Here is a 17,203-nt window from a genome sequence, read left to right on the forward strand (position 1 = left end):
TGGTCCATGCTTGAGAAATAAAGCAGTCTATAGGAATTGTCCCTAGAGAAGCTCACATATTAGATTTACTAGACAAAGACTTCAAATCAGCCATCATAAATGTTTAAAGAATTAAAAGAAATCATGTTTAAAGAATTAAAGAAAAGTTTGAGAATACCTCACCAACTAGAGAACATCAACAAAGAGATACAAATTATATATATGTGTATATATATATATATGCACATTTAAATTCAGAAGTTGAGGACTGGGTGGTTCAGTTGGTTAAGCTGCAGACTCCTGATTTTGGCTCAGGTCATGATCTCATGGTTCATGATTTGAGCCCTGCATCAGGATCACTGCTGAGAGTGTAGAGTCTGCTTAGGATTCTCTCTCTCTCCCTCTCTCCCCACCCTATCCCCACTCATGCTCTCTGAGTCTTTCTCTCTCTAAAAATAAATAAATAAACTTAAATTTTTTTTTTAAAGTTCAGGAGTTGAGAAGAAAAACTAAAATGAAAAATTTATATCCTCAACAGCATATCTGGGTTGACAGAAGAAAAAAAAAATCAGTGTATTTGATGATAGGTCAGTTAAGATCATCCAGTTCTGGAGCAGAAAGGAAAAAGAAAAAAGAAAAATGAACAGACCCTAAGATATTGTGAGAAACCATCAAGCATACTAACATTCTTTAAGAAAGAATTTTTTTAATGTTTATTTATTTTTGAGAGAGAGAGAGAATGAGAGGCAGAGGGGCAGAGAGAGAGGGAGACACAGAATTCAAAGCAGGCTCCAGGCTCTGAGCTGTCAGCACAGAGCCTGATGCAGGGCTTGAACCCATGAACTGTGAGGTCATGACCCGAGCCGAAGTCGAACGCTTAACCAACTGAGCCACCCAGGAACGCTCCTTTTTTTCTTTTTCTTTTTAAGTAGGCTTCATACCCATTGCAGAACCCAACATGAGGCTTGACCACACAACTCTGAGATCAAGACCTGAGCTGAGATCAAGAGTCAGATGCTCAACCAACTGAGCCACCTGGGCACTCCCATACTAATATATTCTTAATGGAAGTCTCAACAAGAGAGAAGAAAGGGAAAGGGGCAGAAAGAATGTTTGAAGAAATAATGGCCCCAAACTTCCCAAATTTGGTGAAAAACCTTATTATGTACATCCAAAAAGCTCAATGAACTCTAAGCGATCCACATGTAGACACATTATACTCAAATTTGTCAAAAGCTGAAGACAGAAAGAATCTGGGAAGCAACAAGGAAGCAACTCATTACCTACAAGTAAGCCTCAATAGGATAAACTAGCTGACTTCTCAGTAGAAACTATGGCAGTCAGAAGGCAGTGGGATGACATATTCAAAGTGCTTAAAGAAAACAACTGTCAAAAAAAGAAAAGAAAAGAAAACAACTGTCAACCAAAAATCCTATATCCAACAAAACTATCCTTCAAACATGAAGCATAAATTTTTTTAAGTTTATTTATTTATTTTGAGAGAGAGAAGTAGAGAGAGAGTGGGGAGAGAGAGAATCCCAAGCAGGCTCCACACTGTCAGCATGGAGCCCAGTACAGGGCTTGAACCCACAAACCATGAGATCATAACCTGAGCCAAAATCAAGAGTCTGACACTTAACTGACTGAGTCATCCAGGCACCCCATGAAGCGTACATTTAAAAAAAATTAAATATAAAAGATGAATTAAGACATTTTCAGATAAGCAAAAACTGAGAGAATCTATCACTTGTTAGTGATCTTTCTTGAAGTTAGTTATATCTACTTATAAGAAACATTAGATTCCTTCAGTCTGAAATGAAAGGAGACAAGACAGTAATTCTACTTGATGTGAAGAAGTAAAGAGCACTGGTAAAAGTAGCTATGCAGGTAAATATAAAAGACATTATAAATGTATTTTTGTAATTATTTTGTCTTCCTACCTAATTTAACAGACAACTGTAATGGGGGAAGCAAGTAGTATATGAGAACACTCTGTGCTTTCCATTCACTTTTGCTGTAAGCCTAAAACGGCTCTAAAAAATAAATCCATGAGAGAAAACTGCATTAATCAGTAATTATAAAACTGTTGATTGGGGCGCCTGGGTGGCGCAGTCGGTTAAGCCTCCGACTTCAGCCAGGTCACGATCTCGCGGTCCGTGAGTTCGAGCCCCGCGTCGGGCTCTGGGCTGATGGCTCAGAGCCTGGAGCCTGTTTCACATTCTGTGTCTCCCTCTCTCTCTGCCCCTCCCCCGTTCATGCTCTGTCTCTCTCTGTCCCAAAAATAAATAAACGTTGAAAAACTGTTGCTAGGCCTATGATGTGTAAAAACATAACACGATTGACAATGATATAACAAAGGAGAATTGAAGCAGTGGAGCTATATTGGAGTATTGTTTTTGTACGTGTTGAAATTAAGTTGCTATTCATCTAAATTCATCTAGATTGTTTTAAGTTAAGATATTAACCTTAATTCCCAGGACAACCATTAAGAAAATTACTTAAAAATATAGTAACAACAACAATGGAATTAAAACAGTACACTGGGAAATATCAATTTAACACAACAAAAGGCGGTAATAGAGGAATTGAGGAAATATGAGACATATGAGAGGAAATATGAGGAAATATGAGAGGAATTGAGGAAATATGAGGACATAAAGAGAACACATTGCAAAATAGCAGACATAAATTGTACTTTATCAGTAAGTACATTAAATGTAAAGGATTAAATACTCAAATAAGGTGGCTCATTCAGTTCAGCACCTGACTCTTGATTTTGGTTTAGGTCATGATCTCACAGTTCGTGGGATCAAGCCTCACATCAGGCTCTGTGCTGACAGTGTGGAGCCTGCTTGGGATTCTCTCTCTCTGCCCCTTCCCTGTTCTCTCTCCCTTTCAAAATAAATAAATGTTAAAAAATATTCAAATTAAAAGGCAGAGATAGGCAGAATAGATTAAAAAATATAATCTAACTATATGATGTCTATGTAAGGCATAGTTTATGTTCAAAAGATAGAAAATAAATAGGGATGGAAAAGATATATCAAGAAAACTAACCAAAAGAGAGCTGGAACAACTTTATTAATATCATACTAAATAGGCCTTAAGATAAAATTGTTATAAAGATCTTAAAGAAAGATATTTTATGTTAAAATGTCAATCTACCAGAAGGAAATAACAATAATAAGCATATATGCACCTGATAATAGAGCTCCTAATTACAAGAAACAAAAAATGACCAAACTGGAGGAAGAAACAGATAATTCAACAATAATACTTGGAGACTTTAATGCCCTACTTTCAATAATGGTAAGAACTACTAAGCAGAAGATTAACAAGGAAATAGGAGACTTGAACGACCCTCCTTATTGCCTCTCATACAACAAATGAGCTACATTTTACATGATCCTTTCAAGACTTAGCATCATAAAGCTTTCATTTCTACCAATGTTAAACCGAATTAAACATGATCTCAACAAATATGACACACAATCAATAGAGTGCAAGGCAACTTACCAGAATGGGAGAAAATGTTTGAAAATCATGTATCTGATAAGGAATTAATATCCAGAATATATGAAGAACTCCTACACCTCAACAACAAAAAACAAACAACCCAAAAAGAAAAATGCACAAATGACTTTAATAGAGGTTCCTCCAAAGATGATGTAGAAATGTCCAACAAGCATCTGAAAAGATGCTTAATATCACTTACCATTAAGAGAAATGCAAATCAAAACGGGATATCATCTCACACCGATTAGGATGGCTACTATAAAAACAACAACAAGAACAAGAAATAACAAGGTTGGTGAGGAAGTGGAAAAATTAGAACCCTTGTCCACTGTTGGTAAAATTGTAAAATGGTGTAACTGCTATGGAAAACAGTATGGTGTTCCTCAAAAAAGTAAACAAAGAACAATCATATGATACAATAATCCCATTTATGGATATATATCCAAAAGAACTGAAATTAGGGTCTCAAAGAGATATTTTAACACTCATATTTGTGGCAGCATTAGTCATTATAGCCAAAAGATGGAAGCACCCAAATGTCCGTTGATGGATGAATATGGTATATATGTAAAATGGAATACTATTCAGCCTTAAAAAGGAAGGGAATCCTGTTATGTGCTACAACATGGATGAACCTTAAGGAGAGTAGGTTAAGGAGTGCCTGGGTGGCTCAGTTGGTTAAGCGTCCGACTTTGGCTTGGGTCATGATCCACAGTTTGTGAGTTCGAGCCCCACGTCAGGCTCTGTGCTGTCAGCTTGGAGCCTGGAGCCTGCTTTGGATTCTGTGTCTTTCTCTCTGCCCTTTCCCTGCTTGTTCTCTCTCTCTCTCTCTCTCTCTCTCTCTTTCTCTCTCTCAAAAATAAATAAACATTTAAAAAAAAAGGAGAATATGTTAAGTGAAATAAGTCAATTACAAAAAGACAAATACTTTATGATTCTACTTATATAAGGTACCTAAAGTAGCCAAATTCAGAGAAGCATAAAATAGAATGGTGGCTACCAGGAGTGGGGAAAAGGGAAAAATGCGGAGTTGTTGATTAATGGGTACAGAGTTTCAGTTTTGCAAGAAGAAAAAGTTGTGATCTGTTGTTGCCCAACAATGTGAATATGTTTAACACTACTGAACTGTACGTCTTAAAATGATAAAGATAAAAAATTGAAAAATAAAATGATAGAGATAGTAAATTTCATTTAATATATTTTTTGCCACAATTTAAAATATGACATCAGTAAGTGATTTTTTGGTGACCTAGACAACATAACTGTAAAATTACTATAAAAAATAATTAAGAATAGTTGGGAAAATTCTAAAATGTAAGTAATGAGGAGGAGTACTAGATCTCTCTATTACTAAAAAATGTTATATATCTTCAAAAATTAAAACAGCATCATATTCCACATTAATAAACAGATGGAATAATGAAATAGGATGGAAAGTCCAGAAATACAAATAATTATATTTTCATGCAAATATAGCATGGGTAATATTTACAATTGGTAGGAAAAGATGGATTTTCAATAATGGCTATTGGGACAACTGGAGCTATCAGAAAAAACTATAGGTAGACCCATTATTTCCTAACTTTAACCAGGGTAAATTCCAAATGGATGATTTCCTTTTCCAGTAGTATGGTAGACTCTGCATCTTCAAAGTGCCTTCCCAATACAACTATATCCTGAGGTTTTATCTAAAAGGTAAGGGAAGGGGCGCCTGGGTGGCGCAGTCGGTTAAGCGTCCGACTTCAGCCAGGTCACGATCTCGCGGTCCGGGAGTTCGAGCCCCGCGTCGGGCTCTGGGCTGATGGCTCAGAGCCTGGAGCCTGTTTCCGATTCTGTGTCTCCCTCTCTCTCTGCCCCTCCCCCGTTCATGCTCTGTCTCTCTCTGTCCCAAAAATAAATAAAAAACGTTGAAAAAAAAAATTAAAAAAAAAAAAAAAAAAAGGTAAGGGAAATCTCCAAGGATTTAAAAAACAAAAATGAAACCAAGAAATTGAAATCTGGGTGGGAGCTGTGAACTATGAGCTGGCACAAATATTAGGGTTGTACTGGTTGCAAATGCCAATACAAACACACGGGGATGGAGAATAGGGACCACTTCAGATAAGGGCTCTGAATCCTCTGAGGAAACCAGAGAGGTCCTAGTTTGGTAGCACCAACTATTCCTAGTAGAATGAAACACAAATCCTTCCAGAGGAAAGCATACCCTGTTCCAGCCCTGATGTGGTTCAACTAAATATGAGCGAAAATCATCACTACCACAACAATCACAACAAAAACACCAAACAAAAAACAAGCCATCATGAATGAGAGTCAGCAGAAGTAATGAACAACAGATACAGGACCCAAGGACTTCAGATTTTGGAATTATCAAGTACTGAATGTAAAATACCCACAAATATTAAAAAAAATTTTTAACCTTTATTCATTTTTGAGAGATGGAGAGAGACACAGCATGAGTGGGGGAGGGGCAGAGAGAGAAGGAGACGCAGAATCTGAAGCAGGCTCCAGGCTCTGAGCTGTCAGCACAGAGCCTGACGTGGGGCTCGAACCCACCAACTGTGAAATCATGACCTGAGCTGAAGTCGGATGCTTAACCGACTGAGCCCTCCAGGTGCCCCAACCACAAACATTTTAAAGAAATAAAAATTTAATTTAAAAAATCAGTGGGGCACCTGAGGGGCTCTGTCGGTTGAGTGCTCAACTTCAGCTCAGGTCATGATTTCATGGTTCATGAATTTGAGACCCGCATTGGGCTCTGTGCTGACAGCTCGGAGCCTGGAGCCTGCTTCAGATTCTGTGTCTCCCTCTCCCTCTCTCTCTCTCTCTGCCCTTCCCCACTTGTGCTGTCTCTCTCTCTCTCAAAAATAAATAAACATTTAAAAAATTTAAAAAATAAAAAAAATTAGAAAGCACCAAGAGACCACCCAAGTAACCCAGACATATTTGAAAAAGAACTAAATAAAACGTTTAGAAATCACTGAAATTAGTAGCTCATTGGCTAAAGTAAATAATATTTTAGATACAACTAAAGTGAATTAGTGAATGGGGAGATGAATAAAAAACAATTACCCAGAATGCAGTACAAAGAGAAAAATAGATCAGAAATATAAAATTGTTTAGGATATAGGGAGGACAGAATTAAAGGTCTAAATTGGAGCGTCATTTGAAGTGCCACAAGGAGAACGGAGAGAATAGAACTGAGATGTAACATTAGGCAAAGGCTGAGCAATTTCCAGAAGTGAGGAACGATATAAGTAGATCAACAAATTTTAAGCAGGTTAGAAAAAAAGTCCACAACCAGACACATTAGAGTAAACTGAAGAACTCTAAAGACAAAGAGAAGCCCTTATATTCAGACACAGAGGAAAGAGAGTTTGCTCACAAAAGAATGATATGTATGCTGTACCTTTCAACAGCAACCATGTAAGTATTTTAAAGTGCCAAGTAAAAAAAAAAAAAAAACTATCAATCTAGAATTATGTTCCAGGAAAGCCATCTTTCTTTTTCTTTTCTTTTTTTTTTTTTTTTTTTAACGTTTATTTATTTTTGAGACAGAGAGAGACAGAGCATGAACGGGGGAGTGTCAGAGAGAGGGAGACACAGAATCTGAAACAGGCTCCAGGCTCTGAGCTGTCAGTACAGAGTCCGACGCGGGGCTCAAACTCACGGACCGCGAGATCATGACCTGAGCTGAAGTCGGCCGCCCAACTGACTGAGCCACCCAGGCGCCCCTGGAAAGCCATCTTTCAAGAAAGACAGTGATATGAAAACATTGATAGTAAAACAAAAGCGAGCATGCTATTTATCACCACAGACCTTCACTAAAGTAGGAACTTCTATAAGATATACTTCAGAAGGAGAGAAAAATGACCCAAGAGGAAGTTGTAAGATGCAAGGAAAAAAAAAAAAAAGATAAGAAAAAAAAACACCCCGGTAAATCTAAAGAAAAAATTTTCATACATGATAAAAACTATTTAAAATGTGTGGAATTTAAAAGAGTTAAAATTCTGGACTACACATCTTATAAATAGGGCAGGGGTACTAGAAGGGTCTGAGATCAGTGGCGAGCTGGTAAATGGTTAACAATAATTTCCAGAGTGGGGAAATCCATGATTTATAATGTTTGTTGACTTCCATGATTATATACGTTCCACCCATGGCTGATTTCAAGCTATCAGTGTAATGTCATTGAATATGGAGTTGGGAAGAGATACCAACAATTAGCTCTTGTGAATTCATATGAGCAAGCTCCAGCACACCACTATCCAAGATTCTATTAGTCAGGAAAGAAATTATGACTTTGTTACAAATACACAGAAAATTTCAAGGGTGATAACTAAAAGAATAGAAATTAAGTGAATAAACTTCTAACCAGGAAAGGGAAAAATGGAATAAGAAACATACACTGCATTAAACAAGATACACAATTTTTTTATATAGCAAGAAAGGAAAATAAACACAGAAGAAGTAGAACAAATACAAAGTAGGGGCACCCGAGTGGCTCAGTTAGGCATCTGACTCTTGATTTCAGCTCAGGTTATGATCCCAGGATCATGCAATCAAGCTTTGTTGGGCTCCACGCTAAGAATGGGGCCTGCTTAAAATTTTGTCTCTCTCCCCCTCTTCCCCCTCCCCATTCTCTCTCTCTCTCTCTCTCTCAAAATAAATTAAAAAAAAAAAGCACAAAGTAAGATGGTAGAAAATAGTTGAAATAAATCAATAATCTCAATAAAGTAAATGGACTTAATTTGCCAGTTAAAAAATAGACTGGATTTAAAAAATAAATCCAGCGGGGCGCCTGGGTGGCTCAATTGGTTGAGCGTCGGACTTCAGCTCAGGTCACGATCTCGCAGTCTGTGAGTTCGAGCTCCGTGTCAGGCTCTGTGCTGACAGCTCAGAGCCTGGAGCCTGCTTCAGATTCTGTGTCTCCCTGTCTCCCTGCCCCTCCCCCACTTATGCTCTGTCTCTCTCTCTCTCTCTCTCTAAAATAAATAAGCATTAAATAAAAATAAATCCAGCAATATGCCATTAAAAGAGAAATATTCCAGGGGTGCCTGGGTCACTCAGTTGCTTAAGCATCTGACTCTCTGTCCCTTCCCTGCACACGTGTGCACTCTCCCTCAAAATAATAAAGAAATAAACTTTATTTTAAAAAAAGAGAGAGAAATACTTGAAACACAAGGACACATAATGGTTGAAAATAAAGATGAAAAGAGGCATATGATGCAAATATAACCAAAAGTAAGTTGAAAGAGCCTGTAAATAATATGAGATAATACAGACTTTAAAGCAAACAAATTTTTTTAATTAAAAAAATAACAAAAATAAAATACACACACATACACATACATATTAGAAATAAAGGATCACTAAATTCCCACAAAAAGTTCAACCCAGAAGAGAGCTATAAGATTTTAAAACTTGTCCACAATCAATAAAATAGCCAATGATATATATTCTTATTAATTACATACTGTATATATTAATCTTCCACATGAACATTCAGCTTATCTTTGTGAGTTCCATCAAGTTTTGATGGCTACATTAATATATATAAATTTAGATATGTATATATATATATATATATTTTTAACATTTATTCATTTCTGAGACAGAGAGAGACAGAACATGAACAGGGGAGGGGCAGAGAGAGAGGGAGACGCAGAATCTGAAGCAGGCTCCGGACTCTGAGCCATCAGCACAGAGCCTGACGCGGGGCTTGAACTCACGAACCGCGAGATCATGACCTGAGCCGAAGTCGGACGCTTAACCGACTGAGCCACCCAGGTGCCCCTGATATGTATATATAAAAAATGATGAAACTCACAAAGATAAGCTGAAAGTTCATGCAAAGATGATAACCTTATATCTCAATTCGTAACAGGTCAAGCAGACAAAGGGAAAGACAGATCTGAACAACACAGTTAACAATCTTGATTATAAAGTGGTAGACCCAATTAGACGCACAATTAGGTTAGAAATTGGCAACAAAAATAAACAGAAAAACACCACATGCTTGGGAACTAAAGAACATACTTCTACTTGTGCTTCTAATCAAGACTGAGTAACAGAGACTACCTTTACCTGTGGCCTGAAAACAAAACAAACCAGACAAAATGCACTGAATAGTTTTCAAGGCAATAGACATCGGAGAACAAGAGACAGTGATCCCTAAAAGATGGGAAATAAGTGAGGTGAACCTGACAAATGTCTCAGCATATTGCTTTGAGAGTTTCCAGATCACAGCACAGGAGGGGGGAACTGAGGCAGAGCCCAGCAGATGTCAGAATTGAGGAGATAACACTGAGAGTCCATGGAGACCAAGGTAGCTAGACTTCTTAGGACAGACCTACCTGGAGGAGAGAGGTACACAGAGGAACCAGAAAATATAATATAATATATGATATATAAATATTATTGAAACATCTCCCTCGAGTATTTAGTAGAGTATTGGAGCAGTGTGTGCATATAACAAAATTACCCAAGGCCAAGGAAATAACCACCCAAAAGGAATAAAGAGAGTAGTCCTGGTGCTCGCATGGAGATGGGAATAGTGCCTGTTTCTACTAGCTAGACTTAAAAAACTCATAATTCATGAGAGATTGGGTACAGCGCTCAAGAAGGTCTTACTTCAGTGGTGGGGAGTAATTAGTCCTAGATGGAATATTGCTGTGGAACCGTCTAATAAATCATGAAATCAAGACTCAAAAAAGATCAAACTGTTTCCAAGTAACTTAACTGCATCCCAGAACAAAAGCTCGAGAGATTTATAGGAATACAAAAATATCCAACACCCACAAGGAAAAATTCATGTCTGGCATCTAATTACAGAATACCAGGCATGCCAAGATGCAAAAAAATAAGACCCATAATGAGAATAATCCATCAATTGAAATAGAATAGACACAGATGTTAGAAGTAGCAGGAAAAGACATTAAAAGAGTAATTATAACAGTACTTGGTATATTCAAAAATTTAAGTCGAGACATGGAAGATATAAAAAAGATACAAATCAAACTTGTAGAGATGAAAACTACAATGTCTGAGATAAAAAATATGTTGGAAGGGATTAACAACAGACGAAACATTGCCAAAGAAAGGATTAGTGAACTTGAGGCATGGCAGTAGAAACTATCCCAAATGAAAAACAAAATAAAACAAAATCCCCCAAAATGAAATGTCAGTGAGCTGCAGGAAAACCTCAAGCAGTTTAGTATTTAAGTAACTGAAGTCCCCAAAGGAGTGGGGTGCAAAAAAATATTTGAGAAAGTAACGGTAAAAAACTTTCCAAATGTAAAGAAAACTGTAACCTCATAGATCCAAAAAGATCCATGAACTCCAAGCATATGAAACATGAAGAAAAACTATACCAAGGCACATGATAGTCAAGTTGTTAAAAATGCATAATAAAGAGAAAAATCTTAAAAGCAGCCAGAGATAAAAGACATGTATGCACACAAGCACAAAGATAATGATGGTAACAGATTTCTCAACAGAAATGCAAGAGAAGGGCGCCTGGGTGGCTCAGTCAGTTGAGCATCCTGACTCTTGATTTCAGCTCAGGTCATGATCCCACGGTCATGGGATCAAGCCCCACATTGGGCTCTGTGCTGAGTGTGGAGCCTGCTTAAGATTCTCTCTCTCTCTCTCTCTCTCTCTGCCCTTTTCCCCAACTCGCACTCTCTCTCTCTAAAAAACAGAAAGACATGCAAGAGAAGACAATGAACATCTTAACAACAACAGTCAACCCCAAATTCTCTACCCCGTACTATACAAACAAATATTAAAGATCCCCTTCAGGCGTAAGAAAAATGGAAATCTGGGTCTACAGAAAAGAATGGTTAACTACATGGGTAAATGTAGAAGATATTTTTCATCTTTTCAAAATCTCTTTGAAAGTAATTGGCTGGGGGCAACTGGGTGGCTCAGTCGGTTAAGCATCTGGCTCTTGTTTCGGCTCAGGTCATGATTTTGCGGCTTTGTGAGTTCGAGCCCTGCATTGGGCTCTGGGCTGACAGCTCAGAGCCTAGAGCCTGCTTCAGATTCTGTGTCTTCCTCTCTCTCTCTGCCCCTCCTCCACTCGTGCTCTCTCTCTCTCGAAAATAAATAAACATTATAAAAGTTTTTTAAAATATAAATTGTCTAAATTTTTGAATTTGTTGGCATAAAATTGTTCAAAATGTTCCTGATATATTTAATATATCTAGAATATATAGCGATGCCACATTCTCATTCCTGATATTGGCAAATTGTGTCTTCCCTTTTTTTTCTTTATCAGTCTGGCTGTAGATTTATCCATTTTATTGATCTTCTAAAAGAACCAGTTTTTGGTTTCATTGATTTTCTCTATTGTTTATCTGTTCCCTATTTTGCTATTGATTAGTTCCTTTCTTCTGCTTACTTTGGATTTAATTTCATCTCCTTTTTCTGGTTTCCTAGAATGAAAGCTGAAGTCATTGAGTTCAGATTTTTTTAGCTATGACATCAAAAGCATGATACATAAAAGAAAAAAATTAATAAATTGGACTTCATGAAAATTTAAAAACTCATACTCTTCAAATAACACTAATAGAATGAAAAGACAAGCCACTGGCTGGAAAAAAAATTTTTTTTTTTGTAAAATAGATATCTGACTTTTATCCACAGAATATAGACAGAAGATAGAGAATTCCTACAAGTTAGTAATAAGCAAACAACCCAATAAAAAGGAGGAGTGATGGTGGAAGATTTGAACAGTCACTTCTTGAAAGAAAATGTATGGATGGCAAATAAGCACATGAAAAGATGTTCAACATCATTAGTCAGTAGAGGTGTGCAAATTAAAGCCACAATAAGACCCCAACACACACCTATTAGAATGGCTAAAATTAAAAAGATAGACTATTATGCTGATGAGAATGTAGAGGCCCTACAACTCTCATACACTGCTGGCGGGAATGTAAAATGGTACAACCTCTTTGGAAATCAGTTAGGCAATTACTTGTAAAGTTAAACGTACTCTTTTTAAAAAATGTTTACTCATTTTTGGGAGAGGGAGAGAGAGGCAGAGAAAGAGAGGGACAGAAGATCCGAAGCGGGCTCTGTGCTATAAGCAGTGAGCCTGATGCAGGGCTTGAACTCATGAACTGTGAGATCATGACCTGAGCTGATGTTGGACACTAAACCAATTGAGCCACCCAGGTGCCCCAAAGTTAAACATACTCTTACTATATGATCTCACCATCACTCTTAGGATTTTTCCCAAGAGAAATGAAAGCACTTGTCCATAAAAGGACTTGCACATAAATGTTTATAAAGCTTTATTTGTAATAGCTAAAAACTGGAAACAACCCAGATGGCTATCAAGAGATGCTGGCACAAACACATTTTGCTATATTCGTACAATGGAATACTACTCAGCAATAAAAAGGAATGAGCTGTTGATACATGCAACAACATGGATGAAACACACAAAGAAGATTATGCTGAGTGAGAAAAACCTAGACAAAAAAAAAGCACACATTGTATAATTTCATTTATATAAAATTCTACAAAATGCGAATAAATCTATAATGACAGAAAGCAGATCAGCGGTTGCCTGAGGATTCAGGTAAGGGGAGAGAGGGAAAAATTCCAAGGGGGCATGAAGGAACTTTTGGGGTTGAAAGATGTGTTCACTATTTCAATTGTGGTGATGGTTTCATCAGTATATACATATGTCATAACTTTTCAAACTTTTCATGTACATTTTATTGCATATCGATTATACCTCATAAAGTTAATTTAAAATTTTTTTTAATGTTTTATTTTATTTTTGAGAGAGAGAGAGAGACAGAGTACAAGCAGGGGCGGGGCAGAGAGAGAGGGAGACAGAATATACGAAGCAGGCTCCAGGCTCTGAGCTGTCAGCACAGAGCCCGATGTGGGGCTCAAACCTGTGAACCATGAGATCATGACCTGAGCTAAAGTCAGACGCTTAACTGACTGAGCCACCCAGGCGCCCCATAAAGTTAATTAAAAATAAAGAACAAGAAAACACACCTCTAAGTATCCCATGCATTGAAAAAGAAGTCATAACAGAAATTTAACAATCCTTGAAACTGAGTGATAATAAAAATATGAGATATGAAAATGTGAGCTATAGGAAATAGTATTTTAAAGAAATGTGATAGTCTTAAATGATTGTATTAGTAAGGAAGAAGGTCAGTGATTAATGAAATAAGTGTCCAACTCAAGAAATTAGGAAAGAACAAAACAAAGTCAAGGGAGAAGGGACAAAATCAAGATAGACGCAGAATTAATGTAATGCAAAGCAAACACACAAAAATTGGAAAAAGATTGAGTAAGCTAAAAGTCTTAGAAAAGTGACAAATTGCTGACAAACCTTATTGAAGAGAAAGATATGATACAAACAACTAATACCAGGAATGGGAAATGTTCATAGTTAAAAATACAGCAAAGAGAAAAAAGATAAGAGAACATTATGAACAACTTTATGGAAACAAATTTGAAAACTTAGGTACAATGTATAAATTCCTTAAAAAAAAAATAACTCACCAAAGCAAAGTAAAAAAAGAAATAGAAGGCCTAAAATGTCTATGACCATTTTAAAAAAAAGAGTCAATGGTTTAAAAATTCTCTCTTCCTCATCCACAAAAACTCAAGGCAGATTATAACAAATTTTCAAGGAACAAATCATTCCAAACTCATACAAACTCATCCAGCAAATAGTAAAAGAAAGAACATGCCCCTTTTAATTATTTGAGGCTGGTACATCACTAACTGTCAAAATCATACCTGGACATTATAAGATAATTACAAGCCAATCACTGTTGAACATAAATGCAAAAACTCTAAAAATATTATTAACAATTCCAATTCCTGCAGCATATAGAGAAGACAGTAAACTATTATCAAGTTAGATTTCTACCAGTAGTAATTCAGGATTAGGAAAACCAGTAGTGAAATTCAGCGCATGAATAGTTTGAAGGAGAAGAGCTATCTGATCAACTCAGTACATGCAGAGAAAAGCAACATGTGAAGTTCAACATCCATTCATGATTTTAAAAGCCTCCCAAAACAAAAATTTCTTACCAAACTTTTTAACCTGATGGGACATACTACCAAATAGTTACAGTTAACCATGTTTTTAATAGTAAAACATTGGAAACATTTTCTTCAAAATAAAAAAACAAGACAAGAATTCCATTGCCACTGCTTGTACTCAGTGCTGTACTTGAGGTTTAGCCAGTGCAATAAAGTAAGAAAAAAAAGTACGTAAGAATTGAATAGAAAAAGAAACAGTCAAGGTTGCATAAGACGACTATCGATATAGAAAAAGCAAAACAAATCTAAAGACAAAGATCCGCATGCAAATACCAATTGCATTTCTCTATACTATCAACAGAGTTAGAAAATATAAAAAAAGATATAATTTGTAATAGCAACAAAATATAAACTGTACTAGAAATAAGTTGCTCATACTTCTGAATGGCTCATTCTCTCACCTCTTTAAATCTTTCCTCAAATTCCACCTTCTCAATTTAGCCTACTGTGACCACTCCATTTAAAAATCGCATTTCCCCAACCCCCAAATTCCTGATCAGTTTTTTTTCTCTATTTTTTTCCACATGTCACGTTCTACCACACTCAGAATTACTGCTCTTGCCTATCTTCCTTGTGTCTTCTCCCTCCATGAGTACAGATACTTTTGTCTGCTTTGTTTAGTCTGGTATTCTCAGAGTCTAGAACAGTGCCTGGTACATAGTAGATGCTCAATAAATATTTACTGAATGAGTAAATAAATTAAAAAAATAAGTATATGTGGTCTTTATTGAGAAAATTGTACAACTTTACTGAAAGGCATTAGAGAAAATATACATAAATGGAGAGAGAAACCATATTCATGGATATGGATTCAGTAGCAAAAAGATGTGAATTCTCTTCCAAATTAATGTACAAGTTAATTGTAATATTAACCAAGGCACCCAAAGATCTGTGTGTGTGTGTGTGTGAGTGATTTTATAAATGGATTATAAAATTTATATGGAAACACAAAAGGCCAAAATATGCAATATTCTCCTCAAGAACAAGAGAGGGTAGGAGGCTTGCCCTACACACTTGTTTATATCATTATTGTAGAGCTATAGTGATTAAAAAACATGATGTCAGCACAGGGACAGATCAAAGGAATAAAACAAAGAGTCTAGAGACAGACCCACAAATAGAAGGAAACCTGATTTCTGGGGCGCCTGGGTGGCGCAGTCGGTTAAGCGTCCGACTTCAACCAGGTCACGATCTCACGGTCCGTGAGTTCGAGCCCCACGTCAGGCTCTGGGCTGATGGCTCAGAGCCTGGAGCCTGTTTCCGATTCTGTGTCTCCCTCTCTCTCTGCCCCTCGCCCGTTCATGCTCTGTCTCTCTCTGTCCCAAAAATAAATAAACGTTGAAAAAAAAAAAAAAAAAGAAGAAGGAAACCTGATTTCGAATATAGATGATACTGCAGCTAAGTAGGAAAGGATGAAATATTTAATAAGTGATACTAGAGTAATTAGTGATTCATAAATAAAAGTAATTGGAATGACTCCTTAATGCACACAATGCCCCCAAATTAGTCCCACATGGATTATAAACCTAATTGTAAAATGAAAAACTGTAAAACCTTTACAAGAAAATATAGAAGAATATCTTTATGACTCAGCATAGGGAAAGAGTTCTGAAATAAAACACAGAGTAAACACCATGAGAAAAATATTGATAAATTCAGCTAGATTGTGATACTTGAAATACACCTTCCTGATAAAGGATCAGTATCTAGGATTCATAAAGAACCATTAAAATCAGTATCAAAAACCCGAACAATTCAAAAAGAAAAATGGGCAAGACTTTAGCATATACTTAGTAGAAGTAATGCAAATATCAATAAACAAATAAAAATATGCTCAACTTCATTAGTAATCAGGAAAATGCAAATTAAAGCTCCCACAAAATTCCCTGTGTGCCCACTAGGCTGGCAAACACGAAGAGGTTTGACATCAGTGAGTGTTGGTGAGGATGGAGAGCAATAGGAACTCAATCACTGTGGCTGGGAGCACTACTCAAGACAACCATCTTGAAAAACGCTTCGACCTTGACTCCTAAAGTTAATCACGTCCACACCCTATGACCTGGCAGATGCAGTCTGAGGTTGACATCCTAAACACACTCTTGCACCTGTTCGAATTAGGAGAGACAGACAAGAATGTTCAAGGCAGCTTTGCTTCTTTTTTTTTTTTTTTTTAAATTTTTTTTAACGTTTTATTTATTTTTGAGACAGAGAGAGACAGAGCATGAACGGGGGAGGGGCAGAGAGAGAGGGAGACACAGAATCGGAAGCAGGCTCCAGGCTCTGAGCCGTCAGCCCAGAGCCCGACGCGGGGCTCGAACTCACGGACCGCGAGATCGTGACCTGAGCTGAAGTCGGACGCTTAACCGACTGCACCACCCAGGCGCCCCAAGGCAGCTTTGCTTCTAACAGCAAAAACAAAGCACAGCCAACCATAGCTAAATACAGCACAATTAAAAAGAACATTTTAGAAGACTACTACAACGCGATATCACTTTTATAAAGTTAAAAATAAGCACAACTAAACATATTGTTTACAATCTAATTTTTAGCTATTAGATATTTTTTAGATATTTTCAGGATAAACCCACAGTTCATTTACTCATCACCTTTAGGAGAGGGGTAG

General features: G+C 36.9%; 1 protein-coding gene and 1 long non-coding RNA gene across 4 annotated transcripts in view; both read right to left on the reverse strand.

Moving 5' to 3' along the window:
• Window positions 1-17,203, reverse strand: part of EBF4 (EBF transcription factor 4) — a 60,093-nt gene that overhangs the window by 22,444 nt on the left and 20,446 nt on the right. The gene's annotated exons all lie outside the window — the stretch shown is intronic.
• Window positions 12,778-16,727, reverse strand: LOC147582670 (uncharacterized). Its single transcript, XR_015249404.1, has 2 exons — window positions 15,951-16,727; window positions 12,778-15,709 (listed from the first exon to the last, which is right to left on the reverse strand). It is a non-coding gene; the product is annotated as an uncharacterized LOC147582670 (long non-coding RNA).

The sequence above is a fragment of the Puma concolor genome, chromosome A3 (assembly GCF_028749965.1).
Source record: "Puma concolor isolate L17-30 chromosome A3, mPumCon1.1.hap2, whole genome shotgun sequence".
NCBI lineage: Eukaryota > Metazoa > Chordata > Mammalia > Carnivora > Felidae > Puma > Puma concolor.